Source organism: Oncorhynchus mykiss, chromosome 12, assembly GCF_057628025.1.
Source record: "Oncorhynchus mykiss isolate SJ-2025 chromosome 12, ASM5762802v1, whole genome shotgun sequence".
NCBI lineage: Eukaryota > Metazoa > Chordata > Actinopteri > Salmoniformes > Salmonidae > Oncorhynchus > Oncorhynchus mykiss.
The window spans coordinates 49786541-49801762 of NC_143033.1; the positions used below are offsets into that span (position 1 = coordinate 49786541).

At 41.1% G+C, this 15222-nt stretch overlaps 1 protein-coding gene across 7 annotated transcripts in view; it reads left to right on the forward strand.

Annotated features, from left to right (window-relative positions):
- The window catches only part of LOC110537710 (protein Aster-B), a 108623-nt gene that overhangs the window by 15303 nt on the left and 78098 nt on the right, over nt 1-15222 (forward strand). The gene's annotated exons all lie outside the window — the stretch shown is intronic.

The following is a 15222-nucleotide window of genomic DNA, read 5'->3' on the forward strand; positions in this document are numbered from 1 at the left end:
CACAGATACACACACACACACACACACACAGACAGACACACACAGACACACAGATACAGACACACAGATACACACATATAGTGCCTTAAGGAAAGTATTCAGACCCCTTGACTTTTTCCATTTTGTTACGTTACAGCCTTATTCTAAAATTGATGAAATAAACAAAAATCCTCAGCAATCTACACACAATACCCCATAATGTTGAAGTGAAAACAGGTTTTTAGACATTTTTGCACATTTATTAAAAATTCAAAACAGAAATACCTTATTGATATACAGTGCCTTGCGAAAGTATTCGGCCCCCTTGAACTTTGCGACCTTTTGCCACATTTCAGGCTTCAAACATAAAGATATAAAACTGTATTTTTTGTGAAGAATAAACAACAAGTGGGACACAATCATGAAGTGGAACGACATTTATTGGATATTTCAAACTCTTTTAACAAATCAAAAACTGAAAAATTGGGCGTGCAAAATTATTCAGCCCCTTTACTTTCAGTGCAGCAAACTCTCTCCAGAAGTTCAGTGAGGATCTCTGAATGATCCAATGTTGACCTAAATGACTAATGATGATAAATACAATCCACCTGTGTGTAATCAAGTCTCCGTATAAATGCACCTGCACTGTGATAGTCTCAGAGGTCCGTTAAAAGCGCAGAGAGCATCATGAAGAACAAGGAACACACCAGGCAGGTCCGAGATACTGTTGTGAAGAAGTTTAAAGCCGGATTTGGATACAAAAAGATTTCCCAAGCTTTAAACATCCCAAGGAGCACTGTGCAAGCGATAATATTGAAATGGAAGGAGTATCAGACCACTGCAAATCTACCAAGACCTGGCCGTCCCTCTAAACTTTCAGCTCATACAAGGAGAAGACTGATCAGAGATGCAGCCAAGAGGCCCATGATCACTCTGGATGAACTGCAGAGATCTACAGCTGAGGTGGAAGACTCTGTCCATAGGACAACAATCAGTCGTATATTGCACAAATCTGGCCTTTATGGAAGAGTGGCAAGAAGAAAGCCATTTCTTAAAGATATCCATGAAAAGTGTCGTTTAAAGTTTGCCACAAGCCACCTGGGAGACACACCAAACATGTGGAAGAAGGTGCTCTGGTCAGATGAAACCAAAATTTAACTTTTTGGCAACAATGCCAAATGTTATGTTTGGCGTAAAAGCAACATAGCTGAACACACCATCCCCACTGTCAAACAGTGGCAGCATCATGGTTTGGGCCTGCTTTTCTTCAGCAGGGACAGGGAAGATGATTAAAATTGATGGGAAGATGGATGGAGCCAAATACAGGACCATTCTGGAAGAAAACCTGATGGAGTCTGCAAAAGACCTGAGACTGGGATGGAGATTTGTCTTCCAACAAGACAATGATCCAAAACATAAAGCAAAATCTACAATGGAATGGTTCAAAAATAAACATATCCAGGTGTTAGAATGGCCAAGTCAAAGTCCAGACCTGAATCCAATCGAGAATCTGTGGAAAGAACTGAAAACTGCTGTTCACAAATGCTCTCCATCCAGCCTCACTGAGCTCGAGCTGTTTTGCAAGGAGGAATGGGAAAAAATGTCAGTCTCTCGATGTGCAAAACTGATAGAGACATACCCCAAGCGACTTACAGCTGTAATCGCAGCAAAAGGTGGCGCTACAAAGTATTAGCTTAAAGGGGCTGAATAATTTTGCACGCCCAATTTTTCAGTTTTTGATTTGTTAAAAAAGTTTGAAATATCCAATAAATGTCGTTCCACTTCATGATTGTGTCCCGCTTGTTGTTGATTCTTCACAAAAAAATACAGTTTTATATCTTTATGTTTGAAGCCTGAAATGTGGCAAAAGGTCGCAAAGTTCAAGGGGGCCGAATACTTTCGCAAGGCACTGTAAGTATTCAGACCCTTTGCTATGAGAATCGAAATTGAGCTCAGATGCGTCCTGTTTGCATTGATCCTCCTTGAGATGTTTCTACAACTTGATTAAAGTCCAACTGTGGTAAATTAAATTGATTGGACGTCATTTGGAAAGGCACACATCTGTCTATATAAGGTCCCACAGTTGAAAGTGCATGTCAGAGCAAAAACCAAGCCATGAGGTCGAAGGAATTGTCCTTAGAGCACCGATACAGGATCATGTCTAGGCACATATCTGGGGAAGGGTACGAAAACATTTCTGCAGCATTGAAGGTCCCCAAGATCACAGTGGCCTCCATCATTCTTAAATGGTAGACGTTTGGAACCACCAAGACTCTTCCTCGAGCTGGCCGCCCGGCCAAAGTGAGCAATTGGGGGAGAAGGGCCTTGGCCTGGGAGGTGACCAAGAATGGGAGAAACTCCCCAAATACAGGTGTGCCAAGCTTGTAGCATCATACCAAAGAAGACTTGATGCTGTAATCACTGCCAAAGGTGCTTCAACAAAGTACTGAGTAAAGGGTCTGAATACTTATGTAAATTTAATATTTCTGTTTTTTTTTAACAAACTAGCAAACAGTTCTAAAAACCATTTTTTTATTTGTCATAATGGAGTATGGTGTGTAGATTGAAACAATATAATCAATTTGAGAATAAGGCTGTAATGTCAAGGGGTCAAGGGGGTCTTAATATCTTCCCGAAGGCACTGTGCCTACACAGCACACATAGGCATGCTCATAGAACTTATACAGGCAAAGAACACATGCACAGCCAGACAAAAGCTAAGAGGTTTACGAGGAGAAAGAGTTAAAGCTCCGGCCAACTGTTCACGTTTCTCTCTTTCTCATGCTGGCCGATCACTTTCTTTTCTTGTCTTTCACTTAACTCCCCTCTCCATCTCACACTACTTCCCTCAGCCTCTCCTCCCCTGACTTTGATGTGCTCATTTAGATGAAGGTGCTAGATAGCGTATAATTAGGATGCTAATTATAGCCTTCCAGAATTACTAATGTCTTGGTAGCTTCACTTTAATGTGTTAGTAGTGTCGTGAGAGAAACTGTGTGCTGTGCTGAGTGGTGACAACCGGAGTAAGGTGGAGTTTCCCCTAGATGCTGACCTTGGGTCAGTTTTGTATTTCCCTAACTAATGGTTTAGGTTAGCGGAGGCTGATTGGCGGTGGCTGATCCTAGATCTGTACCTAAGGGAAACTTCACCCTGGAGAAGTGACAGCCTTTCTATGGGAGGCCCAGTACAGATTGTAGAAGAGCAGATGCTAGGCTAAGGGATTAGCACCACAGCCTAGCGGCTCGTGGTCAGATGCTAACCAAGCCTGACAGACACGCCTGTCACCTGACCCATCACGCCGCCTACTCATTGGATGACCGGTATCAAGCAGCATGTGGCTAAAAATACCAAATAAGGTGATAGAGGGGAAGGAGGGTCAGTGTGAGGCACTCTGTGGCCTGGCCCTGTGAGCTCTGGCTTTGTGTGTGTGTGTGTGTGTGTGTGTGTGTGTACCTGTGCACATGTGTATACAAGTATGGTAGTTTTGTGTTTTTTCCCTGCTGTGCTGCTCAAAGCACAGGAAGCTGTGTGTGCACAGAAATAGCTGTGTCTGTGGGGGGGAGCACTGGGCTGACAGTGAGCTCAGCCACGTCACCAGAGACCAACATAGGAAAAAAACAGACCCACATCAGGACTATAATTACACTAAATGTACAGCAGCACTGTAAGCTGGCTAGCACAGTCCCCTTGCAAGACATACAACAGTTCTGTCCGGACCACACATCACACCAAAAGACAGGGGTTCGATTCACAAGTCCGCCCCTAGGGCTCTCTCTTTCTTCCCTATATTTCGTATTGCATCAGTTTCCCTCTCTTCACTGCTGTCTAAAGATAATAATAACACTTTAGTGTTACTGGGGCTAAATGTAACCCAGATCAGTTGTTACAGGTAGGACTGCATTGTATTCACAGGAGTTTATACATCCTTTTTCCTAGCCACCATGCTTCTACACCTGCATTGCTTGCTGTTTGGGTTTTAGGCTGGGTTTCTGTACAGCACTTTGAGATATCAGCTGATGTACGAAGGGCTATATAAATACATTTGATTTGATTTGGTACCAGTGGAAAGTTTTTTGGGGACGTTCAAGTCATCAGTCAATGTTGCTAACTACAGTGCTTTCATAAAGTATTCATACCCCTTTTGTTGTATTACAGCCTACATTTTAAAATGTATTAAATTGTGATTTTGTGTCAGTGATCTATACACAATACGTATGTATACCCAATACCCCTTTGTTGTGGCAAGCCTAAATAAGTTCAGGAGTAAAAATGTGCTTAACAAATCCCATAATAAGTTGAATGAACTCATTATGTGTTCAATAATAGTGGTTTATCATGATTTTTGAATAACTACCCCATCTCTATACCCCACACATACAATTGTCTGTAAGTTCCCACAATCAAGTAGTGAATTTCAAGCACAGATTCAACCACAAAGACCAGGGAGGTTTTTCAATGCCCCGCAAAGAAGGCCACTGATTGGTAGGTGTAAAAAATATATATACAGTGCCTTGCGAAAGTATTCGGCCCCCTTGAACTTTGCGACCATTTGCCACATTTCAGGCTTCAAACATAAAGATATAAAACTGTATTTTTTTGTGAAGAATCAACAACAAGTGGGACACAGTCATGAAGTGGAACGACATTTATTGGCTATTTCAAACTTTTTTGACAAATCAAAAACTGAAAAATTGGGCGTGCAAAGTTATTCAGCCCCCTTAAGTTAATACTTTGTAGCGCCACCTTTTGCTGCGATTACAGCTGTAAGTCGCTTGGGGTATGCCTCTATCAGTTTTGCACATCGAGAGACTGAATTTTTTTCCCATTCCTCCTTGCAAAACAGCTCGAGCTCAGTGAGGTTGGATGGAGAGCATTTGTGAACAGCAGTTTTCAGTTCTTTCCACAGATTCTCGATTGGATTCAGGTCTGGACTTTGACTTGGCCATTCTAACACCTGGATATGTTTATTTTTGAACCATTCCATTGTAGATTTTGCTTTATGTTTTGGATCATTGTCTTGTTGGAAGACAAATCTCCGTCCCAGTCTCAGGTCTTTTGCAGACTCCATCAGGTTTTCTTCCAGAATGGTCCTGTATTTGGCTCCATCCATCTTCCCATCAATTTTAACCATCTTCCCTGTCCCTGCTGAAGAAAAGCAGGCCCAAATCATGATGCTGCCACCACCATGTTTGACAGTGGGGATGGTGTGTTCAGCTGTGTTGCTTTTACGCCAAACATAACATTCTGCATTGTTGCCAAAAAGTTCAATTTTGGTTTCATCTGACCAGAGCACCTTCTTCCACATGTTTGGTGTGTCTCCCAGGTGGCTTGTGGCAAACTTTAAACAACACTTTTTATGGATATCTTTAAGAAATGGCTTTCTTCTTGCCACTCTTCCATAAAGGCCAGATTTGTGCAATATACGAATGATTGTTGTCCTATGGACAGAGTCTCCCACCTCAGCTGTAAATCTCTGCAGTTCATCCAGAGTGGTCATGGGCCTCTTGACTGCATCTCTGATCAGTCTTCTCCTTGTATGAGCTGAAAGTTTAGAGGTCTTGGTAGATTTGCAGTGGTCTGATACTCCTTCCATTTCAATATTATCGCTTGCACAGTGCTCCTTGGGATGTTTAAAGCTTGGGAAATCTTTTTGTATCCAAATCCGGCTTTAAACTTCTTCACAACATTATCTCGGACCTGCCTGGTGTGTTCCTTGTTCTTCATGATGCTCTCTGCGCTTTTAACGGACCTCTGAGACTATCACAGTGCAGGTGCATTTATACGGAGACTTGATTACACACAGGTGGATTGTATTTATCATCATTAGTCATTTAGGTCAACATTGGATCATTCAGAGATCCTCACTGAACTTCTGGAGAGAGTTTGCTGCACTGAAAGTAAAGGGGCTGAATAATTTTGCACGCCCAATTTTTCAGTTTTTGATTTGTTAAAAAAGTTTGAAATATCCAATAAATGTCGTTCCACTTCATGATTGTGTCCCACTTGTTGTTGATTCTTCACAAAAAAATACAGTTTTATATCTTTATGTTTGAAGCCTGAAATGTGGCAAAAGGTCGCGAAGTTCAAGGGGGCCGAATACTTTCGCAAGGCACTGTATATCAATACACCCAGTCACTACAAAGATACAGGCGTCATTTGAGATTAAGGAGAAGAAGGAAACTGCTCAGAGATTTCACCATGAGGCTATTGGTCATTTTAAAACAGTTACAGAGTTTAATGGTTGTGATATGAGAGAACTTTGGATGGATCAACAACATTGTAGTTACTCCACAATACTAACCTAAAAGTAAAAAGAAGGAAGCCTGTATAGTATTAAAAATAATATTGCAAAATATGCATCCTGTTTGCAACAAAGCACTTAAGTAATACTGCAAAAATAAATGGCAAAGAAATTAACTTTTTTGTCCTGAATAAAAGGCGTTATGTTGGGGAAAATCTTTTTAAGTGGGAGAACTTGCACAATTGGTGGCTGACTAAATACTTTTTTGCCCCACTGTATCCCGAAAGCATGATGGTTTCCTAAGTGCACAAGGTAACAGAAAGGAGCAAGGTGGGTAGTTAGCTAAGTTTCTCTGTAGGAAGGTATTTATAAACTACAAAATCAGATCTCTTTAGATGTTCTTTGGGACTACCTATAGAAGAAAAACAACAGCATTTGGTTCCATGATCTATCCCTGTTTATTATTAATATTAGAATAATTGAAAGGCCATTCATGTTTTGGGGGAGATCAAATGACAATAAAATAAATGTCAATGCATTATCACGCCGATTACTGCCTATAGTAAAGTTGGATACTTGTCAGGTTAGGCTTACAGTGGGGCAAAAAAAGTATTTAGTCAGCCACCAATTGTGCAAGTTCTCCCACTTAAAAAGATGAGAGAGGCCTGTAATTGTCATCATAGGTACATTTCAACTATGACAGACAAAATGAGAAAAAAAATCCAGAAAATCACATTGTAGGATTTTGAATGAATTTATTTGCAAATTATGGTGGAAAATAAGTATTTGGTCAATAACAAAAGTTTATCTCAATACTTTGTTATATACCCTTTGTTGGCAATGGCAGAGGTCAAACATTTTCTGTAAGTCTTCACAAGGTTTTCACACTGTTGCTGGTATTTTGGCCCATTCCTCCATGCAGATCTCCTCTAGAGCAGTGATGTTTTGGGGCTGTTTCTGGGCAACATGGACTTTCAACTCCCTCCAAAGATGTTCTATGGGGTTGAGATCTGGAGACTGGCTAGGCCACTCCAGGACCTTGAAATGCTTCTTACGAAGCCACTCCTTCGTTGCCCGGGCGGTGTGTTTGGGATCATTGTCATGCTGAAAGACCCAGCCACGTTTCATCTTCAATGCCCTTGCTGATGGAAGGAGGTTTTCACTCAAAATTTCACGATACATGGCCCCATTCATTCTTTCCTTTACACGGATCAGTCATCCTGGTCCCTTTGCAGAAAAACAGCCCCAAAGCATTATGTTTCCCACCCCCATGCTTCACAGTAGGTATGGTGTTATTTGGATGCAACTCAGCATTCTTTGTCCTCCAAACACGACGAGTTGAGTTTTTACCAAAAAATTATATTTTGGTTTCATCTGACCATATGATATTCTCCCAATCTTCTTCTGGATCATCCAAATGCTCTCTAGTAAACTTCAGACGGGCCTGGACATGTACTGGCTTAAGCAGGGGGACACGTCTGGCACTGCAGGATTTGAGTCCCTGGCGGTGTAGTGTGTTACTGGTGGTAGGCTTTGTTACTTTGGTCCCAGCTCTCTGCAGGTCATTCACTAGGTCCCCCCATGTGGTTCTGGGATTTTTGCTCACCGTTCTTGTGATCATTTTGACCCCACGGGGTCAGATCTTGCGTGGAGCCCCAGATCGAGGGAGATTATCAGTGGTCTTGTATGTCTTCCATTTCCTAATAATTGCTCCCACAGTTGATTTCTTCAAACCAAGCTGCTTACCTATTAAGTCTTCCCAGCCTGGTGTAGGTCTACAATTTTGTTTCTGGTGTCCTTTGACAGCTCTTTGGTCTTGGCCATAGTGGAGTTTGGAGTGTGACTGTTTGAGGTTGTGGACATGTGGACAGGTGTCTTTTATACTGATAACAAGTTCAAACAGGTGCCATTAATACAGGTAACGAGTGGAGGACAGAGGAGCCTCTTAAAGAAGTAGTTACAGGTCTGTGAGAACCAGAAATCTTGCTTGTTTGTAGGTGACCAAATACTTATTTTCCACCATAATTTGCAAATAAATTCATAAAAAATCCTACAATGTGATTTTCTGGAAAAAAAAATCTAATTTTGTCTGTCATAGTTGAAGTGTACCTATGATGAAAATTACAGGCCTCTCATCTTTTTAAGTGGGAGAACTTGCACAATTGGTGGCTGACTAAATACATTTTTGCCCCACTGTATATCCAGGTCTTTGTCTCGTCTTAGTTAGGTACTAATTGAAGATAAGCTATCATTAGGGTAATTAAGCTTTGTATTTGTATTTATAGAAAAAGAGACACAGCCGCAACAAACTTCTGCACATAAAGCCCCAGAAGTGTTGCGAGTGAGAAACAGGCAATTGGATGAGGCTTTCTTTTAAAATGGTTTACTTGGACTATGAGCCCCTAACTAGGGGAGAATGGGAAGGGATGCGGTACTCTGCAAGTGCAGCTCAACCAGGCTACACACTGCCTTGCTATAGTACGGTCTGAGACACCATCATGCCCTATGCCCTGCAAGAAATGGATGCCAATCTGAGAGACCTACAGTATTGCAACTCAGTGATGGTTTTGTTGTGTCAACTGACATTTGGATTAGCAGAAAGGGACAGTTTCCTGGAGATTGTCGCCAGTTTCATTGATGGAAAGTAAATAAAGGTCACAAGGTTTTGTTGAGCGCCGAGCACATACAAGGACACCACACAGCAGAGGCCTTTTACCTAAAATATTAAAGTGTCCTGAGGAACTGGAACGTGCAGCGGCAAGTAAAACGAGTGGTGACTAACAGCGCAAGCAACATGGTCAAGGCCCTCAACCTACCTGGTTTAGAGGAGACCAATGATGACGGACAGGAGGAAGATGAGGCATCCGACACGGAGGAAGGGGCACCACCTGCGCTCTCATAGTTCCAAATTGAACATATAGCCAAAAACGTGGACGTAATGGTAAATCAAATCTCCATTTACTGTGCCCAATTCACATGCTTCAGCTCACAACAAAGGTTGCCATTAACATGCAGTATGAGGTTAGTGGACTGATTCAGAAAGTGGGGAAACTCGTGAAAAGTGTTAGGAAGAGTACATTGAACACAGAGGAAAGTGACAGATTTGGGAGTGCGTCCCACAACTGCCTGCATGACAAGATAAAACAGCTAAATACGCATGATTGCATTTTTGTTGAAGTTGTTTGAAAGAGACACATTGTGGCAAAACATTTTTTTAAGTCTACCTCCGATGATGAAAAACTCGCCCTAAACAAAGTGCGTTGGCTACAGTTCCTGGTGGAGGTACTGACACCACTAGCCGACCTCACCGATAATATACAAAAAGAGTTGGGAAACCTGGGCATAATTCTTCCTGCCGTGTTGGAAGTAAAGAAACTGTTGAAAGAAACCGTGTCTCAGCTCATAGACATTGCTGCTTACGCAGAAACACTTATCAGATGACGTCTTCACCCGGTAAAGGCGGTACTATAATGATAAACATCTCGTCCTAGGAACCGTCCTGGACCCCAGGTTTAAAACTGAGTGGGTGATCAGGGATGAGGTGGTGGAGAGATATGCAACCTCCCTTTGAAGGAAACCGAGGCTATCAGCGCGCCTCCGGCAGTTGCATCTGCCGTGCCAACAGCACCTAACCCGGCCCCTGAGCAAAACTAAGTGCCCAAAATACCTTGCATGTTCAGCTCCTACTTCATTCAGCAGCAGCGTTCCTCTCTTGACACGAGAGGAGAGGTATGAGAAGAAACACAGACGAGGACGTTATCACCTTTTGAAAAGACAACTCCTCATCCCTGCCCCGCCTGGAAAAAGTGGCCCAAAGGGGTTTTAGCATCCCCAGTGGCTCTGCATGTGTGGAGAGGGTGTTCTCCGCTGCTGGCCTGCTCTCCAGGCACCATCGCATGAGTCTGAAGCCACAGAATCTGGCCAAACTCAAAGTGAATTCAAAGACACTGTAGACTGAGCCTAATAAGGCATGTTTCATTTCATTTTGATTTAATTCTAAGTAAGTCATAGCCTATATACGCAATTTATAGACTATAAGGTTTTAATACAACTAAATGCTGTTTTAAATGCTGAGCGCGTAATGTTCCTGCCAGCCTATTGTGTCGCACTTGCAAATGCTTCACAATGTATTTCTTCATAGGTTATAGCCTTGAAATAATAGTCTAATAATATTCCCTAAATAATTAATTTTTTGTTCCTTTTTAGACTACCTGTATGGCTCATGACCTATTTAGAGTGTTTACATGCTGTTTAATATTACATGTAGCCGATTTGAAATGATGAGTGCTTCTTACAGTCAACTTTTACAATTATTCATAGAGAAACAACGAAAATGTATGTTTTGAGTCCATGTCAATGGTTAAATCACATCAGAAGAATTTTTTTTTTTAGGTCTGGAACTGACACACTTTGATTTGTGAGTGTAATTCCCCTTTAATTGCGCAGCTACTGTAGCAAGAGAGGAATGTGTAGATCTAGCGATGTTTCTGCTGGTAGGTCACCTTCAGCAGCACATGTAAAGGCAGAGTTTGCAAAACAATCGCCAACCAATTGATACAAATAGTAAGTATATAGTTCAGTTAACATTTAATTGAGAAGGTTTTTGGGGCAAGTTTTTCTGTTTACCCACAAGACGGTTATCATTAGCATCGCTAACTGACTAACGTTACATACAGAATGATAGACAAACAGGAGCAATATCGCTGGAAATTAATTGTTGTTTAAAGCCAATTTGCCTCGATAAATAAAGGTTAGATAAAAAAAAAAAAGTAACAAAAAAGCCAATAGTGGCTAACCAGGAGGGGGATAATGTCAATGTGGCTTTGATTAGATTGTAGTTGGAAGCTTTATGTTTATGACAAAAATGAATGTACTCTCAGAATCTATTGGTGAACTACTCATAGGTGGGCAGCGAGCTACATAGCTAGCGATCTACCTGTTGGAGACCCCTCTTAGAGACTTACCTATAAAAGACTCACATCTGTATTCACAGCCAAGGTGCTTCTATATAGTATAGTATTGACTCAGGGGTTTGAATACTTATGTAAATGAGATATTGCTGTATTTCATTTTCAGTATTTCCTAAAATGTAAAAAAAAAAAAAAAACATGTTTTCACTTTGTCATTATGGGGTACTGTGTGTAGACGGGTGAGAAGTATTTAAAAATATATATTTGGAATTTCGGCTGTAACACAACAAATGTGGAATAAGTCAAGTGGTATGAATACTTTCTGAAGGCACTAGATGTCAAATGAATACAAATCCATTATCAATGTATAAAACAATAACAAAAAACATAAAAATACAATCATTTTCAAACCCACTTACTGTCATATGTCAAGTTCAAAAGGAGTGCTTGGTTGTAAAAAGTTAGGAAACGACTGTGATAGAGTAATTACATGGTAGACTATACATACAGTACATCAGTGTTGCAGTCTTCTCAGTGGAATCGACCAGACTAGCAACCTTCATACTGCTAACCTTTACCAGATCATGATGGCTTGCCTTCATAAATCCCGAATGTCCGTGACATGTGTCATTGGTTTTGAGTGGTTTGATTTCCTGTGTCATCGTGGCACTTCCTGAGCCTGTGGCATCTGGGGAGGTTTCCATGACAACAGGCCCATCTGTGGCACCAGTGTATTTTGGGTAAAGTGACTCAGCAAAACGTGACTGTAGCAGAAAAGAGAGAAAGAGAGCAAGTGTAGAAAAAAAGGGAGGCAGCCCTAGTGCCCACTGTCATTCTCTCTCTCTCTCTCTCTCTCTCTCTCTCTCTGCACGTCCTCTCCAGTTTTTACCCTTTGGCCTTTGGAGTATAGTGCAGGGAGCAAGGCTAATTTCTGTCCCAGAGCTCAACCCAAGTGAGGAAGGAGTTTGAATATAAAATTGGCACTTAAGGTTCCTGTTGATTTGAACAGAAACACAAGCTTTTCCAAATTTGCTACCAGCATGCTGCATGAATGCAGAAGTACAGCGTATCATAGGATTCCCAGATGTACCCAGCTTGGAATTTGAGGAAATTACCAGAATTTGGCAACCCTATCCATGACCTGTGGTGTTTTTAGTAAGATGAAATGTTCAGAATGTTGTAGATAGAAATACAGTGCCTTCAGAAAGTTTTCAGACCCCTTGAATTTTTCCACATTTTGTTAGGTTACAGCCTTATTCTAAAATGTATTAAATTGTTTTTTTTAACTCATCAATCTACACACAATACCCCAAAATGACAAAGCAAAAACTAGTTTTAAAAAACCCCGGAAATATTACATTAACATAAGTATTCAGACCCTTTACTCAGTACTTTGTTGAAGCACCTTTGGCAGCATTTACAGCCTCAAGTCTTTTTGGGTATTATGCTCCTAGCTTGGCACACCTGTATTTGGGGAGTTTCTCCCATTCTTCTCTGCAGATCCTCTCAACTCTGTCAGGTTGGATGGGGAGCATTGCTGCACAGCTATTTTCAGGTCTCTCCAGAGATGTTAGATCGGGTTCAAGTCCGGGCTCTGGCTGGGCCACTCAAGGACATCCAGAGCCACTTCTGCGTTGAATTGGCTGTGTGCTTAGGGTCGTTGTCCTGTTGGAAGGTGAACCTTCACCCCAGTTTGAGGACCTGAGCGCTCTGTAGCAAGTTTTAACAAAATGTGGAAAAAGTCAAGGGGTCTGAATACTTTCCGAAGGCCTCCAGAAAGTATGCACACTCTTGGACTTTTTCCACATTTTGTTGTGTTACAGCCTGAATTATTTAAGATGTGTTCAATTTAGATGTTGTGTCACTGGCACCCACACATAATACCCCATAATGTCAAAGTGGAATTGTTTTTCTAAATTTTTACAAATTAATTGAACATTAAAAGCTTAATTGGCTTGAGTCAATAAGTATTCAACCCCTTTGTTATGGCGAGGCTAAGAGTAAACATTTGGTCAACAAGTCACATAATAAGTTGCAATAAGTTGTAAGGTTCCTCCGTTGAGCAGTGAATTGCAAGCACAGATTGAAGCACAAAGACCAGGGAGGTTTTCCAATGCAGCGTCCAAGCGCAAGAATCGCAAAGATTCAATTGTTGACGCCTGACGCATGCTTTTATCTTGTGAATTTAAAATAATGAAAAATTAATTTGATTTAGGTTGCATATGGCTTCAACCATACACCACTGATTAATTTACCAAGATTTATGAAGTCATGAAGTTACAACTAGTAGCTAGCAAGCTACATTGACTAGCTAGGTTCGCAATGTAAACAACTTGTGTAGTTAAAGGATCATTTAGTGCAACCACTAGCAACAGTTTTAATGAGTACTTGTAAAACATTAGACCAAAGCTATTGTACTTATGCATAATCGGTGATTATGGTACAGTACAGTAGGGGACAACAGAATTAAGATGGTCAAAACAATGTGCTCTGTGTAGCAGGTAGAGCATGACATTGACACAACGCTGATGGCAAAGCAACACAAAGCTTATAGTGGAGCTGAAGTTTTACAGTGTAATTAATACATTTCATATATGCTATCGCAAAAATAATTTGGTAGTGTTTATGAAGGTCTTTGTTAACATTTAAAAAATTATTCTAATAACACAATAGCATTTTCATTTTTTTGTTACTAAAGCAACCCTGTTACTTGGCAACCCTGTTCATGGAGTGCCGCAGGTACTGCAGGATTTTGTCCCAACTATAGGCACCACACCAGACCAACTGAGCTAATTGATCAGTTCAGTGGTCCCTCAGTAAAGAAGTGAATTTCAACACAAATTCAATCAAAGACCAGGGAGGTTTTTCAATGACACGGAAAGAAGGGCACATAATGTTATTGGTGATGGGTAAATAATAAAAAAGAAGAGCACGGTGAAGTTATTAATTACACATTAATTACACTCAGTCGCTACAAAGAATCAGGCATCCTTCCTAACTCAGTTGCCGGAGAGAAAAAAAAAATGCTCAGTGATTTCTCCATGAGTGTAATTGTGACTTTAAAACAGTTACAGAGTTTAATAGTTGTGATAGGAGAAAACTGAGGATGGATCAACAACATTGTAGTTACTCCACAATACTAACCTAATTGACAGAGTGAAAAAAAGGAAGCCTGTACAGAATATTCCAAAACATGCATCCAGTTTGCAATAAAGCACTAAAGTAAAACTTTATGTCCTGAATACAATGTGTTATGTTTGGGGCAAATCCAACACAACAGATAACTGAGTATCACATCATATTTTAAAGCTGCATCATGTTGTGGGTATGCTTGTCATCGGCAAGGACCTGGGAGTTTTTGGGGGGGATAAAAAGTCCTAGAGGAAAACCTGGTTCAGTCTAATGTGTTGGTCATTACTTAAGAAAGAGTGTTTTGTACACTGATGTTAACCTTACTGGTTGTAACTTTTTTTCGGCAATACAGATCTTCCAAAGGTGGTGGAGTGGCAATCTTTACCAAGGAACACCTTCAGTGCTCTGTTGTCTCTACCAAGTCTGTCCCCAAACAATTTGATTACCTGGTTTTATGCCTTAAGCTTTGTTGACTGTTGCTGTGGTGTTATTGTCCACCATCAGCACCGACCTGTACCCTACCTGCCCTAAGCTCTCTCCTGGACTCTTACACTAAGTATGCATTTGTCCTGATAGCTGACCTAAACTGGGACATGTTTAAACCACCTGACCAAGTCCTAATGCAATGCGATTCCCTCAATCTTTCTCGGATTATTACCAATCCCACAAGTTATTACTCCAAACACCAAGAAAAGGCTACTCTCCTTGATGTTATCACAAATAATCTTGATCGGGATCAGTCTAGTGTCCACATACAATACCTGTTCTGCCAGTCACATTCTGTTAATGGTCCCCAAAGCACACACATCCCTGGGTCGCTCCTCTTTTCAGTTTGCTACAGATAGAAACTGGAACGAGCTCCAAAAAACACTCAAACTGCTGTCTCGTACAACTTTATGTAGTGTTCTGCTGTCTCTCTTGTTGTGATGTGTGTGTTTGTCCCCGCAGGAGGCTTTTTGC